The sequence below is a fragment of the Sander lucioperca genome, chromosome 18 (genome assembly GCF_008315115.2).
Source record: "Sander lucioperca isolate FBNREF2018 chromosome 18, SLUC_FBN_1.2, whole genome shotgun sequence".
In the NCBI taxonomy this organism is placed as follows: domain Eukaryota; kingdom Metazoa; phylum Chordata; class Actinopteri; order Perciformes; family Percidae; genus Sander; species Sander lucioperca.
In genome coordinates, this window is record NC_050190.1 from 1,347,287 (window position 1) to 1,374,811 (window position 27,525).

The following is a 27,525-nucleotide window of genomic DNA, read 5'->3' on the forward strand; positions in this document are numbered from 1 at the left end:
CACTGCGTTTAGCAGCTAGTTTCTGTCTGTCTGCCGTTTGCTATATCAGAGCCTGTTTCCGTTAGTAACAATGTTGATGAGAGTGGTGAGAGTGAACCAAACAGTAAAATGTTGGCTGTAAACACTGAGCTTAAAAAAAAGCTTCATGGTCTGTAATAATTCTCTGAAAACAACTTCTGAATGTACACGTTCCACCAAAACAAGTTCTTTCCTGAGGTTATTTAGCAGAGGCACCGTGGCTTTACCATGTGCTTAGGGCCGCCCATGACCATTGTGATTGGTTAAAAGAAATGCCAATAAACCAGAGCACATTTTTCTCCCATCCCAGAATTCTGTGTGGACTCGCCAGACCCTCCTCCGCAGCGCTGTGGAGGAAGGTCTGGCAAAGCGAGAGTACCCTTTTTGGACGCCACAATCGGCCTTCATCGCCACTAGTTATTTGCCGTCTGCTTGGTGTGGCAGCACCTTTAGAGGACTCAGTTGACACCAGAAGCAGTGTACCAATTGATCTGCTTAGGCTTCACCTCCCAGGAGACCTCCACAAACCTCCTCTATGTTTATTTGTTATCAGAGCTTTCGCCAGACTAATTAGACAGGCCTTAACTTTGGTCTTGAGCCATATTCCTGCCCCAGGAGGGGGGTAGGACAAGCTCCACTTACCCCCATCAGGCCTCCCTATCTCCCAGCCCACGCCAATACACGTGTCCTCCCAATGGCTTCTGGGAATTTGATGCCGTAAGGCAGCAGGTAGGATGTTTTGTTCAGCCACGAGTTACCATTGCACACACGCACACCCATCTGCCAATAAACCCCCCTCCGCCTTGCTCCTCCACCCCCAATGTCCCAAGATGCTGTTTGTCGTCAGCGACCCTGAAGTTTATTATGTAAACAAAAATTTGCCCTAATTAACGGGAGAGAAGTGTTGTCCTGGGAACAGGAGGGGAGGGGCATGTTGGAGCCAGGTGGCCTTTTGTCACTCCTGCAGCCTGCCAGCATTATTCCATTCAACCACATATATATATATATATATATATATATATATATATATATATATATATATATATATATATATATATATATATATATATATTTTCCTGCATACAGTAAAGGAATAAGCAACATACACTCAATAAACAATGTAACAGTATCAGGGAATTTCCATATAAGGATAAAATAAAAGCACAGTATGGCTAAGGAGTAAGAAGGGAGAGACTTTGATAAATTATAAGAAAAATAAAAAGGAGGAGCAGAGAAAGAAGAAGAAGAAGAAGAAGAAGAAGAAAGAAAAACAGACAATGGCAGGGTCCCAATGGGGAGAAAAGGAATACCCCCTTTATCGACGAGGGAGTGCAGAAATGCAATGATTACAGAAGGGTGGGGGGTAAGAGAACAGGTGTGCTGCGGACCCCCTCCCGGGACCACTCCACCACCCCTGGGTCCTCAGAGGGAGGGAGGGATTGAGATGGGACGGGGGGGATGCAGGAGGGACGTTAGAGAGGGGCAGAGCTTAGCTCATTAGAGAGAGTTTGCTTCTGCTAACTCATCTTCCTCTCGGGATGCGGCTAATCATTGCACAGGGACCAGCAGCCAGTTAGAGATGAGGTGGAGAAAGAGAGACTTATTTAGCATTATCCATCCTGTCTACATTTATGAAGTCAGTGCATTCGTCTGATCGTCCATATTTACAAACAAGGGCCACATGTAGCACGCACCGTCCAATCTAAACACCTCAAGCATCACTACAGAGATGATTCAACAGAGCTGGTGACATGATAATGATTCCAACTTTAACCCTCCACATTCATGTGCTGTGAGGGAGAGACATTTTACATTATGTGTATGCATAATGCAGAGGAATACATCATAGTGAAGGGGTATACATGCCTTGCAGTGCTGGAAAGAGTCATGTGAAAAATAATCCATTACAAGTAAAAGCCTTGCGATCAGTTTTTTCTTAAGTAGTAGTACATATGTATTATCAGGGCAATGTACCTAAAGTAGCACAAATGTAGCCCTACAAAAGAAAATGTCAACTCAAGGTCCATGTTCAAAAGTATTTCAGGTTATTTTATTTTCATTTTCTTCCAGTTGTGTTTTCTGATTTTTTACATAGATGATGAAAATAAAGTAATAACAATAAAATCGTAGTAATAATAATAGAGTGGAGTTACCCTTAAATCTGCAAAGTAAATGTCAAAGAAATGTAGTGATGTAAAAAGTACACTATTCCTGTCTAAAATGGAGTAAAATTGTGCATATAGTAAGTATATAGTAAAAACATTAAGTATTCAATTTGAAATACTTAAAAACAAGTACCATATAGCTTAAGAATTAAATGAATTGAGTAAATAAATGTGGTTACTTTGCATCATTGGTGCCTTTCTTCATTGTGTTCACACTGTGAGTAGCTCAGATGATGGGTTTGTGGTCATGTTCTCTGTTTTGACTGATTGTCTGCAGCATGAGAGGCTCTGATTGCAGCTATGCAGCAGTCTGCTGATGCAGTGTTTGACCAAGAAAATAAACCATGTAATCATGGGCTTTTTTGCTTCTTTTCATGCTATTTCATTGTTTTGACAAGTAAGGATAGCTATCTAGCGAGTGCTCATTAGCTAGTATTAATGAAAACAAACACGATAAACTCATAGAAACGACTTCAGAGTGTCAGATGGAACCATTCTTCCAAGTATCATTTAGAGAAGTGTAGTCCTGTTGCCTACCAATATCGGGTTGTTTTGAGATGTTATATTCAAATCTTTATCCATTTAGTTCTTGCCAGTTAAAACTATTATCCATTAAAATAAATCATATCAGTAAGGAAACGTGAACATTTCTGCAATTTCACCAACTCTTCTCTGGCTAACTTGATGTGTGTCCACTTCCATGTAACATCCCCTAATCTTGGTTTTCAAGTACCACTAGAAGTGAATTTAGCTTGACTAACATAATAGGATGAAAGATTTCTACGGTTGTGCAATCAAGTTAAGACATGGGAGAGCTGGCCTCGCAGCTGGCGCGACGTCAAGGATCATTTCCTTTTCCCAATGATTAATTTGAATTTAATATCCTAAATCAAAACCTAATTAATTTAGATAAAGTTTTGATGGTGGCCTACTACTAGTACACATGATGTTAATTAGATGGAGGCTAATGTCATTTTTTTCCCTTCTGCCTTAATGTAATTAAAACAGAAGATCCCAACCTGTGTGAACTAACGTTGGTACAACCCAGAACAGAGGGTGGCGTGACAGTTGACAGGGAAATGTGATTTGTCATCGTCGGATGGAAAACTGACATTTACAGAGTTGGGAATGTTGAATGGATGTATGTACTGTATATACCTGTACAAAGAAACCATACCATCAATACATAATGGCATGACCACTTTATCACAACTGAAAACTCAGTAAAGCCAGTAAGTGGACCAAAATACCATCAATATGCCGTGCAGTCTTCCTTGAACTATCGGAGCAAAATATGGTGAAGAGAATCTCAGCTCAAAGGTGAACTTACTAGCTTTCACTGCTTTGAACCGCATCTGGCATGACGTGACCCATGTATGGTCAGATGTGAATGTCCTCTGTATGCTGAAGTGGTTTTGGTCTGGTCTGACAGTTATTATGTGACCAACGTCCATGGGATTGCATTTAAACCAGTTCCATTTGCTAGAAGAAGACACACACTTGAAAGTTCCAAAAAGCTTGAGCTGTTGTGTGAAAAATGTCAAAGACATCCAAAGGCTAATAAATGGACCTTCAAGCTTAGGTCATCTGTTACATACTGCATACCGTCCCAAAGTCAGTGGTATGTTTTAGAGCAACCTCAAAAAGGGAAGTAATGTACGTTATCTATTCTATATCTACGATATTCCATTTCCGGGATTGCTCCGATGTCGCCGGAAATTCCGCCAGATGACACTCTTTTTGGCCGGATGTCCTTTCCTTTCCTTTTCTTTCTATGGTTAACTACTCCTCAGATCTTTGCAGGGTAAATCCAGACAGCTAGCTAGACTCTCTGTCCAATCTGAGTTTTCTGTTGCACGACTAACACTACTTTTGAACGTACACATGTTCCACCAAAACAAGTTCCTTCCCGAGGCTATTTTGCAGTGGCACCAGGGCTCTGTCCGGCACTTAGTGCCACCCAAGACGATTATGACTGGTTTAAAGAAAGAGCAGAGCACGTTTTCCTCCCATCCTAGAATGCTGTGTGGACTAGACCAGACCCTCTTTCGCAGCGCTGTGGAGGAAGGTCTGGCTAAGCCAGACTATATGTTATCAGACCATCATTACCTCTGGCAAATCCATTTTCTAAATTTTTTAAAAATAAATCTGAGAAGTAATATGAGGTAATAGCGTGTGGAGTATTTTCTAATTAACCAGGCGGGTTTCTCAGAGAAATACTGCACCAAGGAAATGTTTTAGTAGTATTATGCTTTATATTACTTACTTAAAGCTGCACTAATAAGTATGCTGTATAATAACAAGTGATGAAACTGTAGTGATGAACCACTGAGAGTTACCCGTCTCTGCAGTTCCCCTTTTTTCAGCTCATTGTTTGGGTTTTCTAGCAGTTGTGCTCTCATCAACCTCATTCACACAGTAACCAGCCAACCCGGTCTCAGGTAAATGTCACGTTATTTTTAATCTATTGATATGTGTTCACAGGGACGTTTTTCTCGTTATTTTCGTGGTGGCCAGCACGAAATACCCTACGGGGAAAGGACGCCTCACACGCCGGGAGACGGCTGCGGGGATGGCCGCTGGGGACGCGCCACAATAACGGGATGGCGGAGGTTGGGTTTAGGAAAACACTACAGGGAAAGGACGCCTCCCTCGCCGGGAGATGGCCGCTGGGGACACGCGACAATAACAGGACGGTTGTGATTAGGAAGACTACGGGAAACAAAACGCCACACGCAGGACGCGATCCACGCTCGCACACGTATCAATAGATTAAATAACGTGACCATTTCACGAACTGCCATGAGACTGGGCTGAACCAGCAGCTGTTTTCAGTAAAGAAAAAAGGTCTGATAAAATGTTTTCTGTACAGCAGCAAACAATAGACATACATAGTTAGCAATTAGCTCAGGGGTTGGTGGAGACCAAAGCAGAGCTAAAAGGATAAATAATATTTCACTTACATTCCTCAGGTACAGTGGCACCACTAAGGGGTGTAAAATGATAAAGTTTGCTCTGGCTGGTGCTTGGTTTGGGCTCGACTGTTTTCAACATGACAGCTGGGTCACAAACTTTCTTATTTTACAGCTAAACAGTGCACTAAAATATGTTTCTGAAAACATTTGATGTAAGAAATAGGCAATGCAGAAACCGAATCTTGATTCATATTTGATAAGTGCTGCCTAGTTTGAACGGAGTTGACTGAAACTGCTTTAGAGACTCCTCGGCTCTGATTGGTTGTTTTCCTTCGGGCGCGGTGGAAACTTCCAAATGCCATTAGGAGCACTAGGGGGAAGCAGAGAAAGATAATCTGTCTCATGTGGTACTGTCAGGATATAGTGACAGTTTCAGAAAATAACTTATAAATAATATAACCTATAAAAGTTACCTACTGCAGCTTTAACTGTAAAATAAGAAACCAACGAATATCAGTATGAAATTCCTTGACTCTCAACTAGCCTATATACTACAACAGCATAACAGAATTCCTGATATTCAGTTATGGCTTTTGGTTTGGTGTGCCACCCCAAGTGGCCCCATCTGGCCACTACTTTGAAAAACCTTTGGGGGCGCCACTGCTCAGGTGGACACAAACACAACTCTAATCCTGCTCTGTGTCTGCTAGATGTGTGAATAGGCACTGTTTGCTAACTTATATTTGTTTATAAAGTTATATCATGTCAATTTGTGTTTTTACCTTTTTCTGCTGCCCCCAAGTGGCCACAAAATCAACTTGTCTGTATCACGCTTGGTTATTACTGTGTACAGAATAAGGTATGCAACACTTGTTTTGCGATGGACAGTTTTACTGGATATACATGGTGGACAGAATTGTCATGGGTCAACCGAGGTTATCAGGAGTCATGTCCATGCCTTTAGCCTTGCAGCTGTTAACATCCTGACATGTTAAAATCTTTATACAAAGGTAAAGCTATTTAGTATTCCTTTGTGGGTGGCATACCTTACTTAAAAATTCTCAACCACAAATAAAGTTTTTAATTGGCAAGGCATGTATTTGTAATGTACAGCCGCTCTACCAGAAATGTGTGCCAGGAAGAATGGCATATTATTTTCACAACCAATTAAAAGTTGAAGAACTCCATTATAAAAATGCTACTGTCTGTATCCAAGCAAAGCAGCTGAAATATTCGTTATTAATTGATATCCATTGAGCGTTGCATTAATTTGTGCAGAAGGTAAAACAAAGCATATGGCTGTAAATGACAATGCGTTCTGGACCTGTTCCAAATCATCATCTGTAGGCGAACGCAGCCTCAGAGTTATAAAATGAGTTGCATGCCACAGTGTTACAATGTTTAAATAACACACAGGTAGTAGCTTATTTTACTGAACTGATTTTTTACTCACTCTTGGCTTTGTTCTACTGTGACTGCAGATGTTATTTAAAGCTAATTAATCAGATTAAAATATATGTGTTTCATTTTGGCTTTTGCTGGAATTGTCATCTGTGTTTTTCTTTGTTGATCACTCGCAGATCAGCATTAAGAGACAGTTAATAATTAATTCATTCATTCTCTCTGTGTATGTGTGCATGCATGTGTCTGTGCGATGTGTCAGTGTGGGGTCTTCTGTATTCTCCTTAGCCTTGGAAGTAGGTGTAGATATTGTTGCCGCAAATGCAGTGTTAGGGCTAATTACGATGATCTGGGCTACAGTTGGAGGCAATTGCAGAGAGTGTGTTCTCTAAATGGCAAATTATATAACATGCTCACATGCTGCTGAAATCACTTTACACAGCGGTCTCATTTGTAGGTAAAGTAGGAGTCAGGAAGTGGCTACCATAGCTTAGCATTAAGATTGGAAGCAGGGGTAAACTGAAAACACATTTTTCATTTTGGACAGAGCCAGGACAGCCGCTTTCCCTTGCCTCCCTGTCTTTATGCTAAGCTAGACTAACCATGTTCTGACTCCCGAAAGGAATAGTTTCACATTTTGGAAAATATGCCTATTCACTTTCTTTCCGAGAGTAAGTTGAGCAAATTTATCAGATATCACTCTATTGATATCAATGACGTACAGAGCTAGGGACAGGACATGGTTAGCCTATCTCAGCACAAAGACTGGAAAAAAGAGCGACTTTGGTTCTGTCCAAAGTAAAACAATACACCTAAAGCTCTCTAATTAAAATGCTCTATGTCCTCTGTTCAACATGCACAAGCAGATTGCGGATTTAGGGAGATATGTGCTAGAACTTTTTCTAGACAAACCTCATCCTGACTCCAGGTTCACACCGTCATGAGATCGGTATTAATTTTCCCATCAGAGAATGAGAATATTCCCCTAAATTGAACTATTCTTTTAAGAACGACGCGCATGTGTGAGTGAAATGCGAACTGTGTAGGCAGCTGTAATGATTGAAGTAAAAACGAATCTGTTCAGTCAGACACGTGAAACAGGCGAGATTACAAGATTCTGAATGAACATGTGACTTATTATTAGGAGAAAATCCACCGATTTAGGTAGTATTTTTGGGAAGCTTTTGACTATTGTACCCATAAAAGCTATTGATAAGCCTTCCGTGCTTTTCTAAGATGCATTATAATCTACTCTCATGTAACAGTTACGACACTTTATGTATTCCTGATGCTGAGATTATAGAAATAAGAGTTTTCTAGATAGGTACAGATACAATGTTCAAAGCTAATCCCCCCCTCTTTGACTTTCTATTAAAAGCAGTCAATTTGCAGCTGATGTCAGGGCCAGTGATGGGGCTCCAGGTCAATGTACTCCCTTGGCATTCAGGGTCAATTTTCTTCGGTCCCCAGTATTTTCCTGCTATTTATGGTCCCATTACCACTAAGAGGCTCTAAGAGGCTGAAATTTCTCCTCCAGTCATTAGACTGCCCCCCAGGAGCTCATGTCTAATCAAACTACCTCTTGGAGCTGTTGGGTAACGGCTTACTTACTTTCTGCTGCACTACCGTTGGTGTACAGATATTTAACATTATGTTAATATAATGTTTTGGCTGTATTTGGTGGGACTTTTTTTGTCCATTAAGATAGCCACATCTTGTGTATTTCATAGATTTGATTTGAAAGGTTGCCAACATCAAAACTACCTTTCATATGTGGTGGTACTGGATGTTTAGTGTTCTCTAAAAAAAAAAAAAAAAAGGTGTTATACCACTTATAGAAATAACTGTTGATTAGCTTCTCACTTCCTCATAGACAGGTTTAGCTGACAAAAGAAAACTCCACCACAGGTGCACTTTGTACTTTCCTACTGAGATAAATATCTGCAACATCTCTTAAACATAATCTGGTGGCTGGCGTGCTATCTAAAGACTCTGAAGACACACCTACGAGGGGGGTAGGAACATAGCATAGGTATACATGCGGCGTCTTTCAAACTCCTTTAGTATGACATTTCTTCCACTTTTTCTTTTTAAATCCTGAGCATCGGCTTTGTTTACATGCAAACATGCAGTAATCCAATCATAATTAAAGTGAATAACGTACGGCAATATAAAGACTGTACTTTCACTATGTTAATGTGGTGATGCTGGTATTTGAAAAGAGCCTCATTACGATATGTGGAATGTTCCCATTTCTGTCTCGCCATCAAAGTACATTTTGGCCTGTGTGCTCTGGACCCTTTTCTATCATTTTGGAAGCAGGAAAATGTAATGATGCCCATCCCCCTGTAAAGAAATTTGACTTTTATCAACCATTTACAATTGGGAAAATTAGCAACAAAACAAGTCATATGACACATTTTATTGTAATCATATTATCATGGTGAAAATAATACTTTTTTTACTATAAGGCAATCTAACTGCTGAACAACACATCAAATGGTTCAAGTGGTAAGAAGCTTAACTTCGAATACAAATCAGTTTCTTCTTTTTTTTTAAAGAATTGTGACCAAGGTACATACTACATGGGACCGTATAGAGTTGAAAAATCTACTTTTCAGTAGGCTCTGGTGGACAAACTATATGATTATGACACTGTTTTTAAATTGCCTCAAACTTAGTTTGCTATTTCTGTACTGCAGTTGTCTCCTCGTGCCTACATGGGTTTTTGCCAGGTGCTCCGGTTTCCTTTAAAAAAAAAAAAAAAAACCTGGCAGGTGAATGGATGGACCATCTGTCTATCACATCCGCCATTGTTGTTTTGAATGAAGAGTCTCGGCCGTCAAACACACATAAACCTAGCTGCCAGTATAGCTCCTCAGTGGACCCTGATTGGTTCTGTTCGCTGCTTTCAAACACAAACACATTGGTTGAAGCCTGACAAGATTAAATTATTGTGTGATATCTGAACCTGCGATTCTCGCCTGGTCTCGTGATATTGGGGACGATCGGCTAGGGACAAGTACTGCAAATTAGTGGAGGCTAGACGTCCTAAACGCCTTGCATATTTCACATCTGGTTGTGATAATATTATAGATATTGTCCCTGATAAATAAACAATAAAATAAATAAATTGAGAGAATCCAGCTGCCGTGCAAGCTAACCGCTTTCCTTCCACAGTCCAAAGCCATGCAGGATAGGTTAACCCTCTGAGGACAAAAGACGCACCAGCGAGTCCTACTCTAAAAGTGATTACAAAATTTCATTTCAGACATTTATATACAATTTTATTAATAATTTAAAGATACTTTTGTAAATCCAAGACTTTGTAAACCTAGCCTGACAAGCCAGACCTACATCAAGATGTTGGGTCTGGGAACTCTCCATTGGCAGGGCTCAATCCAAGGGGCGGGATAAACGGTTGTCTTTCAAATTCCCTTTGCACTCATAGCCAACCAGAGCAATGCTAGTTGATAGATTAAACTTTTGCCGTATCCGGTCGGCAAAACTCCGAACACTTCTTCCTTTTTCAAGAATGACTTCAGTGCTTAACTCCAAGCCTTCCAGAGTCGCGGTTAAAGCCAATTCCAAAGACCGCTGTTCACCAGCAGCAGCAGCCATCTTCTTTGTTTTCAAGTAGCAGGGAATTCACGCGGACCCGTCGCAACTCTGCCGTCCTTACGTTAAGCCCACCCACCAACTCTGTGATTAATGTGCCATTTGCTGCCGCTAGGGTGCGTCTAGATTTCTAGACTATTGTAAACCCATTTCAAGCACCAAAACAATTGAGTATAGGTATGTTTTTCTCAAGAGATTTGAAAAAATTCAAAAAGCGAACATCAACTTCAGCTTTAGGGCCAAATTATCTCTTTACACATTGCTTTGGAACATATGTAGGACTCACTTTACAGAAACTTTAAATTGTACTAAAAAAAAAAGACATTGTAAATTGCAGTTATATAACAATGCACATGATAAACCACTTCAGTATCATTGGGTATGTGCTTAAATATTTGAGAACTGTGACATTGTAAAAAAGAGAGACAACTTCTGCCATTAACTATAATATGAATGTAGCTGCCCTTCAAGCAACTTGTGAAACGATCTTAAAATAATAGCTCACTCAGATTATTACGTGCATAGAAATGTAGTCAGTGTTACTGTTCACAAATACTAGCATTTGGTTAAGGTTAGGGGAAGTACATCCAGTCTCCTGCTACAAGTCAGGTTTCCACTTTCTCCCAAACCGTAACCAAGTACTTTGAGTTGCCTAAAAATTAATAGTAGAAATGTCAATACAGTCACCTACCGAATATTGTACAGTAAACTAATGACAAATTCTGCCAATACGTTTGCAGATACAGGTAAACAGGTGTCCTGCTACTAGATACTATGGTTTACTTTGGTTTGACTCCACTAGTTAAAAAACACACCGCAAACAATTTGTCCACTGGAGTCTCAAAAGTCCAGTCAACTGGCTTTCTCTCTTCTTTCGTCTCTCTCTGTTCATTCCTCCCATCCCTTAATTTATCAACCCTTTTTCCATCCATCTCCATTATCCATCCATTCCTCCCTAACACTTGCCTCCTCTCAACCCTCCCTCCCTCCCTTCTCTGACTTTCAGAGAACAGAAGCCGGCTTAGAGGGGGGAGAAGCGTGAAATCAATAAGGCATGATTTATTGATCACTAAAAATGATGGCGCTCATTAACCCCCCAAAGGGACCTCAGCGTTAAGCAGATGACAAAATGTCACCCATCCTCGCTCCCACCAACCTAGTCACCCCACAAAAAAATGATCTCTGGCCACCACCAAGCGGCTCTCTCTCCACTCCTCCCCTTGCAGCTGATCTGATATCTGTGTTGCAGGACAGAAAGATGAAGGTCTGACAGTTAGATGGCAGTAAGATGGACACGTTTTCTGTTCAGATTTCACTGGTATCTACAAGCATGGTTTTCCTTCCTACCTCAACTCTTTGTACAATTTTCAGTTTGTTTCGTTGTTTCCCCTCTGGCAGATTAGACAGTTTACCCAAAGAATTCAAGATCTGGATAGTGACTAACAGATGAAAAATAGGCCTATCGCCGCACGTAAGAGTGACAGGTTTGTTGATCCCAGAGGTCCTTTGTAAGGAATTGGTTTCCACATTGCAAGGCCAATCAAGGAGGTTTGGTGGCTTTCTGTTGGAGGGCTTGTGTCTGAAACTGTCAAATTTAGTAATTTTTCTGAAATAGACAATCTGTCAATTATGCCTGCTCTATACAGCAACTGGTGTACGGAGGTGCGAAAGGGGGCAGGGTTGTCTCTCAAGCTCTCTTTTTTCATTGTTGGTAAACTCCTTACGTCATTTTTCATGTGTTCAATAGAGTGTGACCTGTTTTGAGGTGAGACTGTCCAAAAGTGTTCGCCCTTGTCATGATTTGTACAATGTATCACATTTACAAGAAATTCCAAAAATACACAACAGACAGCATTCTTGGTGAGAGATTGGGGAAGCAGTGAGATGCAGCCAGGGGGAAAGCTATGATGACAGGCTTTTTGCCTTGACTTCAAGAGTTGCCATTCAGAACAGGTATAAATATGTTCACCTTTATGGTTAAGGTCTATTATCTGGGGAACATGGATGTACTCAGTAAATTAAATGGAAACCTTTACTTTGATATTTTTGTGAAAATGTTGGCATGATGGCGGTAGTAGAGCATAGGTCAAGGGTTCACCAAAAATATTTGTAATTATCCTCTGGGAACCATGACTATCTACAGCAAATGCCATTGAATTGCCTCAGTTTCCTAGAATTCTTGTGTGTGTGTGTGTGTGTGTGTGTGTGTGTGTGTGTGTGTGGTAGTATTTAATTTAAAGGGAGGGGCAGCAGATGAGGGATCTGTGTAGGGGGCTGGTCTAGCAAGATCAAATGTGTTTTTAATTAGTTTAAGACACAGCAGTGAAACCTTTCTTTAATAAACCAGCAGGTCAGCAGCACCTACCTCCATATAACTGGGCCCATATTTACTCCTTATGTTCCTACATTCACACTCACAATGTTACAATACAGAGTTTTTTTTTCTGCTGCAGAAAAAGGAAAATTATGTGATGACCCTCCCTTATCAATGCTACAACTGCTAACGGACATTCCAGCCAAGTCCTCAGTCTTTATGTACTGCTCCAAATACCTATTCTGCACATGCCTACATCGTCATAATGATAGAATAACATTTAGAAATCCAAACAGACAGGTTATTTGGTGTTATTTTTCACAAATACACCCCCCTTCTGCCGCCAGGAGCAGCTCCGATTAACGTTGGTACTCTCCTCTGCCTCTCCCTGAATCTGAATGGATGCATTTGCATGACTGCCATACAGTGCATTGAGACAATGGGACATAGAAACTCATTTGCACAAAAATATTCACTCAGATTCACTTGTAATCACACTGAGGCCCACATCCATCCTTTCATATGTGTAAATTATCAGAAATCGTGCCAGAACCGGAGCCGGGCGAGCGGGCAGGGGGAGAGAGTGACCGATGTGTGTGAAAAATGCCAATGTTACACAGTGTTGCTTTAATCAAAGGATGGGTGCACCTTTCACACCTACCTCCCTTTCTGAGCAGGACATCAGGGATTTCAAGTGTGTGTTAACACAAAGAAAGCAGCAGGACCAAACAGTATCGGTGGGCAGGTCCTCCAACTATGTCCTGACCAATTGGCACCGGTGTTCACAATGATGGTCAACCAGTCACGGGCTCAGTATGTCATACCCACATGCTTCAAATTTTCAGACTTCACATCCTGTCATAACAAGACATTTGTTTATTATCTATTGCAGTACATTTAATGCATAGGCCCACAAATAACTGTGTTACTTTGTTTAGAGCTGACATATAGTAACTTAACAATCATTTGGAGCAGCATATATTTCACAATGTCTATAGCTATCTAGTGTGTAAAGCGACAATCTCATGTAAAAGAAGTTAGCCTATAGCTACATAGCTGCTCACAGAGCAACCCTTTCTTAAAGAGACATACATGTGCTTTTATTGGCTGCCACATACCTCAAACAGCCTCCATGTCTTTCCAGCAGAGACTGGAAGAGCCAGTCAGTGACTTCTCATGGTTGGCTAGCTCTGACTGCTGCCATCGGAGGCATGCACATTGCTATAAATCAGTGGCGTAACGAGCCAATACCGGGCCCCCCTACTACAGCACGTGATGACGTTGCAATGTCCACGAGTAGGCTACCATCAATAGGACAGGATAGGATCATAGAGACACAGCATATAAGAGATGAGATGACTGACAAAATCAGGAGTAGCCTACGCACACCACAACAACAAAAAAACACTGGTGAATGCGCACCATAACACATGAAAAAACACACAAGGGCAGTCCCTCCAGGATTTTGTGGCCTTTTTTTTAGATTGTTGCAGCCCAAAATGCCTGATTTTGCGATAAAAGTTGCAATGTCTTTTGTATGTTTGTTGCAATGAAGTTGCAGAAGACAGTGAAAGTTGCAAAAAAAGTTTTTTGTATAGTTCTTTAAAAAAAAAAAAAAGGAAACTTGTTTTGGGGAGAATAGTAATTACTTAGCAATTAATTATTACTATTAATGAATTATTCTGGGCTGAGATTTCCTAGGAACCTTACCAAAAAGGCTCAGGATGCTGCAAATGTTGGTATAATATGAAAATGGCTGGTGGATTTAAGACAAAAAGTAATAATTTATTGAATGAATCAAATTTGAACATATGTGTCACTGTCAGTGGCTTGTTGATCTTTACATTGTTAGTTACTTTCCTATCCTGGCCTGGGACACACATTCATACGGTTTAATAAAGTACTTATTGGACTTTAACTTAGCATTGCACTTACAATAACGAGTGTAGCTGTCCTCAATTTAGGTCATCCTGTACGTCTCAGTGGTAATGATCAGTCAGGGTCACCAGGTGGAGTTTGGATAGTGCAACATATCACTCTGAAGTCTCCCAGACATTGGGTTTATATTACAGCATATGATTCTCATTATTTTCATACGCAATAAACCCTTGTTTCTTGTTCCATTATGTTTTTTTTCTTTTAAATTTATTCAGATTTTCCTTTAATTTTTCCATCCACTTGTATCTACTGTCTTTGCAGAATACTTTATGCACTCTTATAAGCTGAGACGAACTGTTTACGTTTTTGCAATTTATAATCTGTTAATACATCTGATAAAGGACTACGTCAAATGAGACAATCAGAGCTAATGCCGTTCTATGAATAAAAACTACTGGAAACATCCAAAATATGCTGATAGCATGTTTGTCAAAACAAATTGTTTGACCCCACCGGAGTACATTTTAATGACAAGTCAATATATTTGGAAGTGTGCAGGTGATATACAAAGATGCAGATGGGTTAAATGGTAAAAACTGAGACTAACCACTTTGGAAACTGTTTTAGATTCCCTTCATTGGCGGCCTATCAGATGACTTAGAAAATTGTAAGGGCACACTCCTTCACACCTGTCTGATCCTATTGTTCAGACACAATTCAATTTAAGTTGAAGTTAAATTTTAATCAAGTTTGTTTGATGGCTTTTGCAGATGGAGTTTTCCTTTGCATTCTGTCCAGTCAAGCTTTATGCTGTGACTTTGATAGTTGTCCTTCATCATGAGCTTTGATGAGCCTGTAGTGTGTTTGTGCATTTGAATGCAAACACCTTAGGCAGTAGAGTTTCTCTCCACCACCCCACTGCTTGTTGGACAATCCCTCATGTCCAGCTGTGTGTGTATGTGTGTTTGTGTGTGTGTGTGTCATTTGGAGGAAGGGAAGGGCTAAGGCAGGGCCCCAGGAGGGGGTGACTGGACGCTTCATCACCCGATGGCCAACCTCTCACAATGATGCATTAAGCCCGGCAGGACGTGGAGCATGGGCCTTTGAGGCCAAAAAATGCTACACACATACACAAAAACACAGACCTAAGGCGTAATGGGCACTTCATTCAGTGTCATCCCCTAATATTGGGGGTTAGACTGTGGGCAGGAGCGCTGGCTAAAGGACACAGTGCAAAGTGATACTAAACGCCCATTCAGGTTAATATTAAATGAAAAAATGTTTATCCAATGACTGACAAAGAGTACTGACTCAGTTATCTAATCATCTACTCATCTCAGTGCATACAACCTCGACTGGCATAAGGGTGAGTTGATAATAGAAAATAATAACAGTCAGTCGGAGCAGTAGTACCCATCACAGTTAGAGACAAGAGCCAACGAAGAAAGTGTCAACTCAAGAAACTCCATCAACAGAAAAGACAGCCAGGACACACTGTTTAAGATAATTCTTATGTTATTTGTGTCTTCATTAGCCAGTTATTTAAACATGCAATAAAATGTAGCATAAAACCAGAAACAATTTGGTTACACTGTACTACCTTGCAGTGTTGTAGTCAAGACTACCTAAACCGAGACCAAGTCATCACGTCATCATCATGGACATGTGGACATAACGACATGTCCACTCGGATTCAGGAGTGTGAGCGCACAAGGCGAGACTTTACCACTCTCATTGAGGCTTTAAAAAGCACTGGGAAGTCGGTTTTTATTTCGGGCCCACTTCCATCTCTAGGTCGCGGATCAGGCCTCTTTAGCAGACTACTCTCCCTTAACACCTGGCTCCAGCTCACATGCAGTATTCACAGGATAGGTTTTATTGACAACTTCAATCTGTTTTGGGAACGTGGCTCCCTGTTCAGCAGGGATGGGATTCATCCCAATACACGCGGAAGCCAGATGCTACGTGGAAATTTGCACCACGCCCTGCATACCCAGACCTCTGATTGACTGTTTACATCCCGTAAACACTTCCACAAGCACACTGACCAGACACACTCTCCCAAAGTCAATAATCAGAGATACAGCGCTATACGCCCCTCTGTGCTCCCTTCAGAGCAATCACCCATTCATAATCCCATAACCACCGTGTCTGTCCCCCGACTGAGACCGTTTAAACCAAACGCTAACAAAAGAGGTGCTATACTAAACAACCTAATTGGAATTAAAACAACCACTGCAACGACAGAACAGAATAGGAAAATCAAATGTGGACTATTAAATATTAGATCTCTGTCATCGAAAATTGATATCAGATAACCACATTGATTTATTCTGCCTCACCGAAACCTGGCTGGGCCATGACGAATATGATAGTTTAAACGAAGGCACTCCTCCCAGTCATAATAATACCCAAATTCCACGAGGCTCAGGCCGAGGAGGGGGAGTTGCAGCCATATTTGACTCGAGCCTGTTAATTAATCCTAAACCTAAACTAAATTATAACTCGTTTGAAAGCCTTGTTCTTAATCTTCAACACCCAACATGGAAAACAGTACAGCCAATTATATTCGTTGTTGTTTACCGAGCACCAGGTCCATATTCTGAGTTTTTATCTGAATTCTCAGAGTTTTTATCATGCGTAGTCCTTCAATCAGACAAAGTACTTATTGTAGGTGATTTTAATATCCATGTGGACATTGAGAGCAATAGCCTTAGTACTGCTTTCAATTCACTGCTAGATTCTATTGGTTTCAGTCAGAGGGTGCATAAGGCCACGCACTGTTTTAACCACACCCTCGACCTTGTGCTAGAATATGGCATCAAAATTGACGATTTAATAGTATTTCCGCAGAATCCTTTATTATCAGACCATTTTTTAATAACTTTCGAATTCCTACTACCAGACTATACGAAATTAAATAAAAGTTTCTACACTAGATGCTTATCTGACAGTGCTATAGCTAAATTTAAGGAAGCTATTCCAACAGCACTTAACTCAATGTCATGCCTTAATATAACAGAGGACTGTTATGTTAACTCTAGTCCCTCCCAACTTGATAACTTTGTAGACGCTGCTACGGCCTGCCTACGGACTACTTTAGACTCGGTTGCTCCTCTCAAAAAGAAGATGATGAAGGAAAGGAAACTAGCACCTTGGTATAACTCCCAAACTCGCAAATTAAAACAAATCTCACGAAAACTTGAAAGTAAATGGCGTTCCACCAAACTGGAAGAATCTCGTGTGGATTGGCAAGATAGTCTAAAAAATTATAGGAGGGCCCTCAGAAATGCCAGATCAGACTATTACTCAACACTAATAGAAGAAAATAAGAACAACCCAAGGTTTCTTTTCAGCACTGTAGCCAGGCTGACAGATAGTCACAGCTCTATTGAGCCATCTATTCCTATAGCTCTGAGCAGTGATGACTTCATGACCTTTTTTAATGATAAAATTATAACAATTAGAGAAAAAATTCATCACCTTCTGCCCACAGCTTCCAACGACTCACCATTGGGCGCAGGAGGGCTAGAGAGAACGATAAGACCTGATACTTATTTAGACGGCTTTTATCCTTTAGACCTCCAACAATTAATGTTAAGGGTCTCTTCAGCTAAGCCAACTACCTGTCTCTTAGACCCCATTCCAACGAAGCTACTTAAAGAAGCACTACCCGTGGTCAACACCACATTACTAGATACGATCAATATGTCCTTTTTAACGGGTCACGTACCGCAGTCTTTTAAAGTAGCTGTGATAAAACCTATTCTGAAAAAACCCACCCTCGACCCTGAGGTCTTAGCCAACTATAGACCTATATCTAACCTCCCGTTTCTCTCCAAAATCCTTGAGAAGGTAGTCGCTAATCAATTGTGTGACTTTCTGCATAGAAATAGTCTATTTGAAGACTTTCAGTCAGGATTTAGAATGCATCATAGCACAGAGACGGCACTGGTGAAAATCACTAACGACCTTCTAACTGCTGCTGACAAAGGACTTGTCTCCGTACTTGTCTTATTAGATCTTAGTGCTGCATTCGACACTATTGACCATACCATCCTCTTACAGAGACTGGAACATTTAGTTGGCATTAAAGGAATCGCACTAAGCTGGTTTAAGTCCTATTTTTCTGAGCGATCCCAATTTGTTAATATTAACGATAAACCATCCAAATACGCTAAAGTTAGCCATGGCGTTCCTCAAGGCTCAGTGCTTGGACCAATTCTATTCTCTTTATATATGCTTCCTCTAGGCAATATTATTAGGAAACACTCAATTAACTTTCACTGTTACGCAGACGACACCCAATTATATCTGTCAATCAAGCCAGACGAAAGCGGTCAGTTAGCTAAACTTCAAGCGTGCATTAAAGATATAAAATCCTGGATGACCCACAATTTTCTGATGTTGAACTCAAACAAAACGGAAGTTATTGTGCTGGGACCCAAGCACCACGGAACTTCATTATCTAAATATATAGCTACCCTAGATGGTATTGCCCTGGCCTCCAGCACTACTGTCAGAAATCTAGGAGTCATTTTTGACCAGGATCTATCCTTTAACGCCCACTTAAAACAAACCTCAAGAACAGCCTTTTTCCATCTTCATAACATTGCCAAAATCAGGAACATCCTGTCTCAAAACGATGCTGAAAAACTAGTCCATGCATTCGTAACTTCCCGGCTGGACTACTGTAATTCTTTACTATCAGGCTGCTCAAATAAGTCCCTCAAGACCCTCCAGCTGATCCAGAATGCTGCAGCACGTGTTCTGACAAGAACTAACAAAAGAGATCACATTTCTCCTGTATTAGCTTCTCTGCATTGGCTTCCTGTAAAATCCAGGATTGAATTTAAAATCCTTCTCCTGACCTACAAAGCACTAAATGGTCAAGCACCATCATACATAGAAGAGCTTTTAGTACCTTATTGTCCCACTAGAGCACTGCGCTCCCAGAACTCAGAGCTACTTGTGGTTCCTAGAGTCTCTAAAAGTAGAATCGGAGCCAGAGCCTTCAGCTACCAGGCTCCTCTCCTGTGGAACCAGCTCCCAACTTGGGTTCGGGGGGCTGACACCGTCGCCACATTTAAGAATAAACTGAAAACCATCATCTTTGATAAAGCTTATAGTTAGGGAGTGAGGAGTTGCAGCATAGTAGAGTAGAGTAGAGGGAGGCAGGAAGTACAAGCCCGTTCCGGCAGGGGAGAGTACGAGCCCGGTCCAGGGCCCCTCTCTTTAGCCTGCCTCTCTTAGTTATGCTATTATAACTCTAGACTGCTGTGGGAAGCTCCTTCCAAGGACACAATGAGCCGCTCCCTCTTCTCTCTTTTCACTTGTCTCCTTTTGTGTGCATCTTAGTCCCAGAAATGCCTGTTACTAACCTAGCTCTGGGGAGTTTTCTCCCCGGAGTCCCTTTGCTTCTTCTTCACCCAGAACATCGCCTTGGAATTGGGTGGCACCTACACCGGGGTCCTGGGTGCAGCTGACGCTATGGACTTACTACACCCTGCTACGCTCTGCGTTTCCCCGCAGTGTCCGACTGCGTCCTGCCGCGTCCAACCGCGTCCACCCAGGCTGCTGTGCCACACTACACCCCGTAACGCCCTGCTGTGCCCTACTATGACATGAACTACTATGACTACCATTGTGATCACTGCTTCACTATCTTTATTATGACTATTATTGCCACCATTCACCACTCCCCCAACTGGTGCCGTCAGACACCGCCTACCAAGAGTCTGGGTCTGTCCGAGGTTTCTTCCTAACAAAAAAAAGGGAGTTTTTCCTTGCCACTGTCGCAATAGCTACTGCTAATGCTTGCTCTTGAGGCAACCACTGTAATAGTTGGGGCTTCGTAAAGTACAGAGTTTGGTCTAGACCTACTCTATCTGTAAAGTGTCTCGAGATAACTCTTGTTATGATTTGATACTATAAATAAAATTGAATTGAATTGAATCACCAAGCCCAGAGTGCATTGAGACCGAGACAAGACCACGACTTTGAGGGGTTGAGACCGAGTCAAGAGAAATGTCTTAATAAAATAATATAATCAAAAGGCAATGACAAAGATTCCGACCTTCAAAAAGTGGTCTTGAGACCGGTCTCGAGACCAAGACCGATCTTGAGTACTACAACACTGCTACCTTGTGACCTTACCCCTAAATTCTATCAGGCACATCTGCGCTGCGTTCCTGTGGCGCAGCGGACATCGGAAGCAATTGTGGCCAGTCAAGACAATGATTGTGATTCCAACAGCATGTCCCAAAATTGTCCCAGAAGTGGCTTTCAGCTCTGACCCACTAAAAATACACACTTGGTCAATTTTTGACGAAGCAGCGGGGCGTTGCACAGGCCTGGCAGGAAGTGGAACGGCTAGAACATCCAGTTAATATTAAAATAAACACCCTGGGCAGACTTGGGATCATATATCACATCACTACACTATTTTAACAACTAAGACACAGCCACAAATCATTGATCCATGTTGTTCATAACTGGACAAAATGGAAGAAACCATTTAACTTTGTAGTTTACTTACTATGGTAGAAGCCCAAATATCCCGTAAGAATGACCAAAACAACAAAATCTATGAGTCTGGTGGGCAAGACGCTCTGCTTCTGAAACGCTCCTGGTGCGACGTAACAAAAACCACGGCACAGCCGGAATGTGACGTATCTGCGACTGGTGGATTCCAGGGGTAAGACCAACTGCTTAGCACTAACAATGGAGTCTAAATGCCACACTCCACAAAAATATTAAGGGCCCACAAGATAATTCCTATTCTAATTAGCAGTTTGTCATGAAATTTACTGACTTTACATATTCAAGTTTCAAGGGGGTTGAACTATTTCAATTCACCCTGTATCATTTAATTTCCTCTAGCACCATCATCGGGTCAAACTTTTCACTTTTCACAAAATAGGATTACCAAGACATTCAGTGAGCACATTCAAGCACACAAGAGAATGAACCCTTTAGCTTTAGTTTGGACAATCCATGAAGATTTTTTCTAGTGCCACCTTCAGGGAACACAAGCTAGGTCCTATTATTGCAAGCAGTTTGTCATGAAATTGACTTCAATGATCCCAGGAGGATGAATTCTTTTCATTCTCTAGCCACATCATCAAGACTAAAATGTCCATTTGAACACATGAAAAATCTCAAATCTAATGGCCATCTATGTGTGTGTAGGCTCCAGACTTTCAATCATGTTGAATTGCCGATCAAAATGTTGATAATTGTCAATCTATTATCCTGAAATGCCAGATGGTTTGTTTATCTGAAAAGCTGTCATTGGAAACTATTTAGAAAAAGGCAGGCACTTTCAAAAAATACTTTGCAGTTTGGACAAAGCATCCGACTTATCACTGTCTATCATGGGCAAACTTCCACCAATCAGATCAACGAACCATATGGCGTAGTAGGAGAGCGCCATTTGCCGAAGCCGGTTGGAAGAAGAGCGAAAATATCTTTTCGATTAAAAAAACCTTTAGTGCTGTACTTTCTTTTACGATTCAAGCGTGATTTCTGGATACCCCGAGAACTTAGCTGCTAGTGCAAGGTAAATCAATCTATAACAGCAAAGTGCAAGCAGTTCCTTTATTGTGAAATATTAGAATATGTATAATAATATCAGTTGTTAAGTTGGATAAGCAGTAATCTAAACAGAATTGTCCAGCTGTGGTCCAATGATTACAAACATTTGTCTTGCCTAAGTGCTCTTAAGCTATATATTGAATTGCAAGGGAGGGTGGTGATGCTGAAACCCTTTGGATTCCTTGAACTCTTTGAAAGAAGACCCACAAAGAAAGGACTCATCCAACAAACTGCTCAGTGTTGCTCTAAAACAATTGTTGGATGAAGAAGTGCTACAATTGGGGTACAAAAGGACAACCCGTTCTCATTCCGAACTCGTAAAATAAGGACGTTTGGACAGTAGCTGTCAGCGTCTGATGTGACGAAAAAGGCGTCTTTCAGCGTGTTTGTGTAACGCACTGGGGAGAGCAGCAGTTAGATAGGATTTAGCGAGTAGTATGTAAGGGCGAATTTCCGCATATGGAGGTTGGTTGGGGTGGTGGACGGGTCAAACAAACACAGGACTTTCACCCAGGAGAGTGGGGTTCGCATCCCGCTTGTCACGCTTGCTATAGTCGCTTTTTATTTTCCTCTCGCGTGTCACAGAACGGTACGCCCACCCACGACCCTTTCCTAAACCCAACCATCCCGTTCTTCCTGCGTGTCACAGAACCGTAAGCCCACCCACGACCTTTTCCTTAACATAACTGCGTCAACAGGGACGGCAATAGTCCCGACCAAGCGCTTTTACTTAGCGCTAAAGGGACGGCAATAGTCCCGACCAAGCACGTTTACTTATAGCGCTAAAGGGACGGCAATAGTCCCGACCAAGCACGTTTACTTACAGCGCTAAAGGGACGGCAATAGTCCCGACCAAGCGCGTTTACTTATAGCGCTAAAGGAGACTTTTAGCGTCAATAAGAACGACAAAGGCACCTGACCAAGCGTCCGTATTTTTACGAGATGAGTGTGAGAACCTGTTGAAAAGGACTAGTGTGTGGTTTAAAAGTGTGCTAAAGTGCTTAATTCAAAGCCAAATGAATGGCCTGTTTTGTTTTAAAGCAGTGTGATGGCACTCACACATGCAACTGTGACTTCCATGCATCATGGAAAAAGTTCCATTACAATGGGCCATTCCTCAGTAAATAAATGGCAGAGAGCACGCGGTAGCTGGGCTCAGAGGCCTCTAAATATTTTGGAATGGCATTTGTGGTAAGTGTTCCATCTGCCCACCATTCACTGTGCCTCTTCCAATAAACACTGGAAATGAGGAATTCCGCTTCCCACCGCTTTTGTTGATTCGCCAAACTGTAAAAACAAGAAAGGAACAACTTCTCTGGACCTCTGGAGATGCTTAGTCCTAATTATATCATATCTTAATTGTGTATGTGTGTTTATATACATTTGTGTGCGTTGGTGTTCACTTGCACATGCAGCAGGAATGTTACTAGCCAAAGCAAAGTGGTTTAATCTGTTTGAAATCCAGAGGCCAGCACTGGTGAAAGCTTTATTAGTCCATTTACCTTTAGTGAAGTTTATAACCATCACTGCCATGGATTTATATCCCCTAAAGCATGGTGATGTTATTCATAACCGCCTTCACCTAAAACAATACAAGTCTCTATATTTTTCATAAATGAAAATGAAAGTCTTTCATACAATTGTCTTTTTCCATGCAAAAATATTCTTGATGAAATTAGAAGAAGAAAAAAAGATACATTTTCAAAGAAATGATACTATCACATTGCAGGGAGGTGTGAGAGAGACAGAATGGAAAAAGAAAAATGTATTGGCCAAGTGAACAACAGACGGAGTGCTGAAGGCCTTGATGTTACCCTCACATGGTGTTAAACACTGCCTCTGGACTGCCAGACGCCTGGTCACTTCAACTGCCTCCAACTCAAGAAATACACAAATTAATGATTCAGTTGGGATGAAAAGCTGCCACTGAGAAATAGGGACTATTTTCCTGTTTTGTTTAGGTTAGTTCACTTAAAAAGGTTTTGTAGTGAGCAGGGATTTGGTTTTGTCGATAATTGGCTTTCTTTCTGGCCTGACCTGCTGAAAGCCAACGGCCTTCACCCTACTCCAATTGCTGCTTTTTTATCTAAGAATATAGACATGTGTTTATGTCAAGTTTGACAAAAGAACTTAGCGCTCACCAGGTCGCAGGTAATTAAATAGCATGCTAGGTCTATAGTTAGTGCTGATTTGGAGTCAAGGGACACCTTCACAGTGCAGACTGACATTGAAGATTGAGACTGTCACCCTCACTCACCGTATTACTCATAGCTCGTAACATTAACTGTATTGGTCTTCGCTTCCTACGTGATGTGTTTAACGTGAGAACGAGACCTGTGCTTGCCAGGATGAGTGTATACTTTCCTACCTAAAAGGGGTTGTGCTGTGTTGAATGACTCACGCAGCAGCCGTGTCTTTTCACTACTAAAGCCGGGTCTGCTAACTCTGGCCAGCACCCTCTGATGTGCCACTCCAGCCTTTCTTTCATTGGGCCTGTTCTTGGATGTATTTTGTTCAGGTTTCAAAAGGTGTATTTACAAAAGTTGTGTTGTGGGAAAAACAAGAATAGAAGTCTTTCTGTGTCTTTGTCTTCAATAGTGTTCTCCGTGTGGAAGCATGTGGTTTGCAGACGTCAGCCTGCCGCGTGCTGCTCCTCTCTGAATCAATCTCCTGAATGAATCTCACTCTTTCCAAATCTCCACACACCTGTGGCTGGTCGGGTTAAATAATGCTACGTTTAAACGTGGCCAGCTATTTTCATAAACGGACATTTCAACCTCTCTGTTTATATATGCCGTAAATGCCGTCAAGAGCATGCCAAACCTGTAGGTGGCAGTGTAACAAGAAGCTCAAGCCCAAGTTAGCCAATCAGAATCCTGAAAATAGCAACAACAGCAACAAATCTCTTGCTCTCTCTTCTCTTCTTCACTTCCTCGGCTGCCTAAACCTCTGTTTGTCTCAGTTTACATGCAAACATGCAAACGAAGCTTTCCAAAATCTCCACTCTGGCCAGAGTTTTTAGAAATAATCGTTTTCAGATTCGAATTCTCCGTTTGCGTGTAAAATACACAAATACACACCCCATCATGTGTCATGTCAGCACTGGCCCTGTCCATCAGCTAACCATACCCACGTCTCTAAAAACACTAGACTGATATCATAACAATGTGAATCACAAAAATTGGATTATTACCACTACCACAGGGGTAGTGAAGTGTCCCATAAAGCACCTGATAAAGTTCTACAAAACAAAATATCTAGGGTAATCATAATTGTCTATATCATCTACTGGCAGTTCTACAGATTGGCCTATTAATGAACGCTGCAGCCTCAACAAGACTCTTAAATTTGTTTTTCTAGACACAAGATCATTGTCTATCAAAACTGCACTGATAAATGATTTGATTCTTCAACATGGCCTGGATATGATTGGTTGATGTGAAACATTTCCCCAAATGTTTTCTTACCATTAAATAAAGCTTCCCTACCTGACTACACCAATGCCCATGACAGACAGAAAGGGTTTTACTACGTAGAAGAAAAAAAAGGGAGATTTCAGACCCATTTTGAAACTCCACATCCTAAACTAATGCCCACGAGATGTTTCATATGCTAACCATCAAGCAGTAACTGGAACTGGTTCCGCTGGGTGATTGGTTCACCACCATAGACTTAAAGGACGCATGCTTTCTGCATACTGTTGTAGCGGCTGTGTAACACAGTACAACAGACTGACGTTCAGCTATTCCCTGGCACCCTGCACCTTCAGCAAATGTGTGGACACAGCGCTTCAGCCACTACACGACTATGGCATGAGCCCAAGCTAGCAAGACCGTCTCTGCGGCCATCTCACGACTACGTGTTGGTCATCACGATTGGGAAATCAACTCACCGGTCTCCTGCTGACTCTGCAAGCCAGTCAAAGTTTTGTAAAAATCTGAGTAAACACAGAGGAAAAAGGTGAACATGGCTATCAGCTATGACATATGGCTACGATCCCAACAACGTGGATGGGCAGGACCATATCTGCCACCATCTCCATCAGAGGGAACGCAGAGGCAAGCGTGGAGGAATTGAACACCGACTGCAACTTCTCTGCATGTGAGCCGGGTGGCCTCCGTGTCTCTGTGTCTGTGTTGGTTTCCAGCGGGATGTCTAGAGCTGTGGTGTCCTTTTGCTGACACTTAGCTGGATCCTTGAGTGCCGACGCCATTCAATCAGGTGACTCCTTTTCTGCGTGCCTATCCAGCAGCCACATTCTGCTTTATCATGAATCACGCACAAGTTGAAGGAGCTGATGGGATTATGTTTCCCTGGAATTGTACCATGTACAATTTCCTGTGACAAGTCAAAATTGATTGATTGATTGAAATGGGCATATTGACCAACCAAAGGTTGAATGTTTTCCATTAGCTTTCCCATTGCCCACATACTTCTAGGTAGGAAGTTATTTTGAGCTGAGAAAGGAAAGTAGAAAAGAAAACAAGGTAGCAGGCATGTGCAGAGGAAAGGCTGTGATGTAGTTTGTGTGTGCTGGTCTAACGCAACTACCAAAGTGTGTACACTCACATTAGCATAATACAGCTTTGCATATGATCTGAGCACTTTCCAAGATGCTCGAGACAACAGAGAGAGAGAGTTGAGAGGGAAGAAAATAAAGCTCTTGCTATTTTGCAAGCCTAAGACGATCACATGCTGTTGACAGCACCTCACATAACATCCACCCACCACCACTACCCCCCTACATCGTCTTCAAAACCTTGTCAACGCACAGTCATACAAACAGAGCAGAGGCTTCATGTCTTATCTCTCTGGACTCTCATTCTGGCACTGTTTTTCCTGGTTTGGTCCAGGCAGGAAACAGTATACAATAACCCCAGCTTACACGTTTGGGATGAAGTGGACCAACTGTGGGCCGTATCACAATGCGTAACAATGAGCAATGCAAGGAGAACAGCGAGAACAAAGGCACAATGTATCTGGCCACCATCTGAACCATATGCACTTATATCAAGGTAAATCAAGGTTTGTAAATCTGCAAATCTGAATGTCAGCTTTGATAACCTTACCTTCTCCATCTAATACTTTACTTTGTAGGCATGATAATGTTTACTGAAATTGTCAGAATCTTATCGACAACAATGCAGTTGTAGACTCCACCAAAAGTGTGTACCCTCAATGGAACTGCCGATGTCCCATTAATTCAATTCAATTCAATTTTATTTATAGTATCAAATCATAACAAGAGTTATCTGGAGACACTTTACAGATAGAGTAGGTCTAGACCACACTATAATTTACAAAGACCCAACAATTCCAGTAATTCCCACAAAAGCAAGCATTTAGTGCGACAGTGGCTTCACTTTATGGTTTTATTGGTTCATATTTTGTGTGTTTTTATGTTGATGTCTCCCATTGAAAAGCTATGGTAATGTTAAATGAGGCTGGCTGCTTACATGCAAGTCCTGACAGATGAAACACCTAAATCCTCTTAGTTCGGAAACTATAGAAAATTGAACAGTGACATATGTGCCCAAATAAGCTTCTTCTTGGAGCTGAGATATCAACTACAAATTCTTAATTGAGGTACCAGTGACTGGCTGCTCATCTGCTAGGCCTG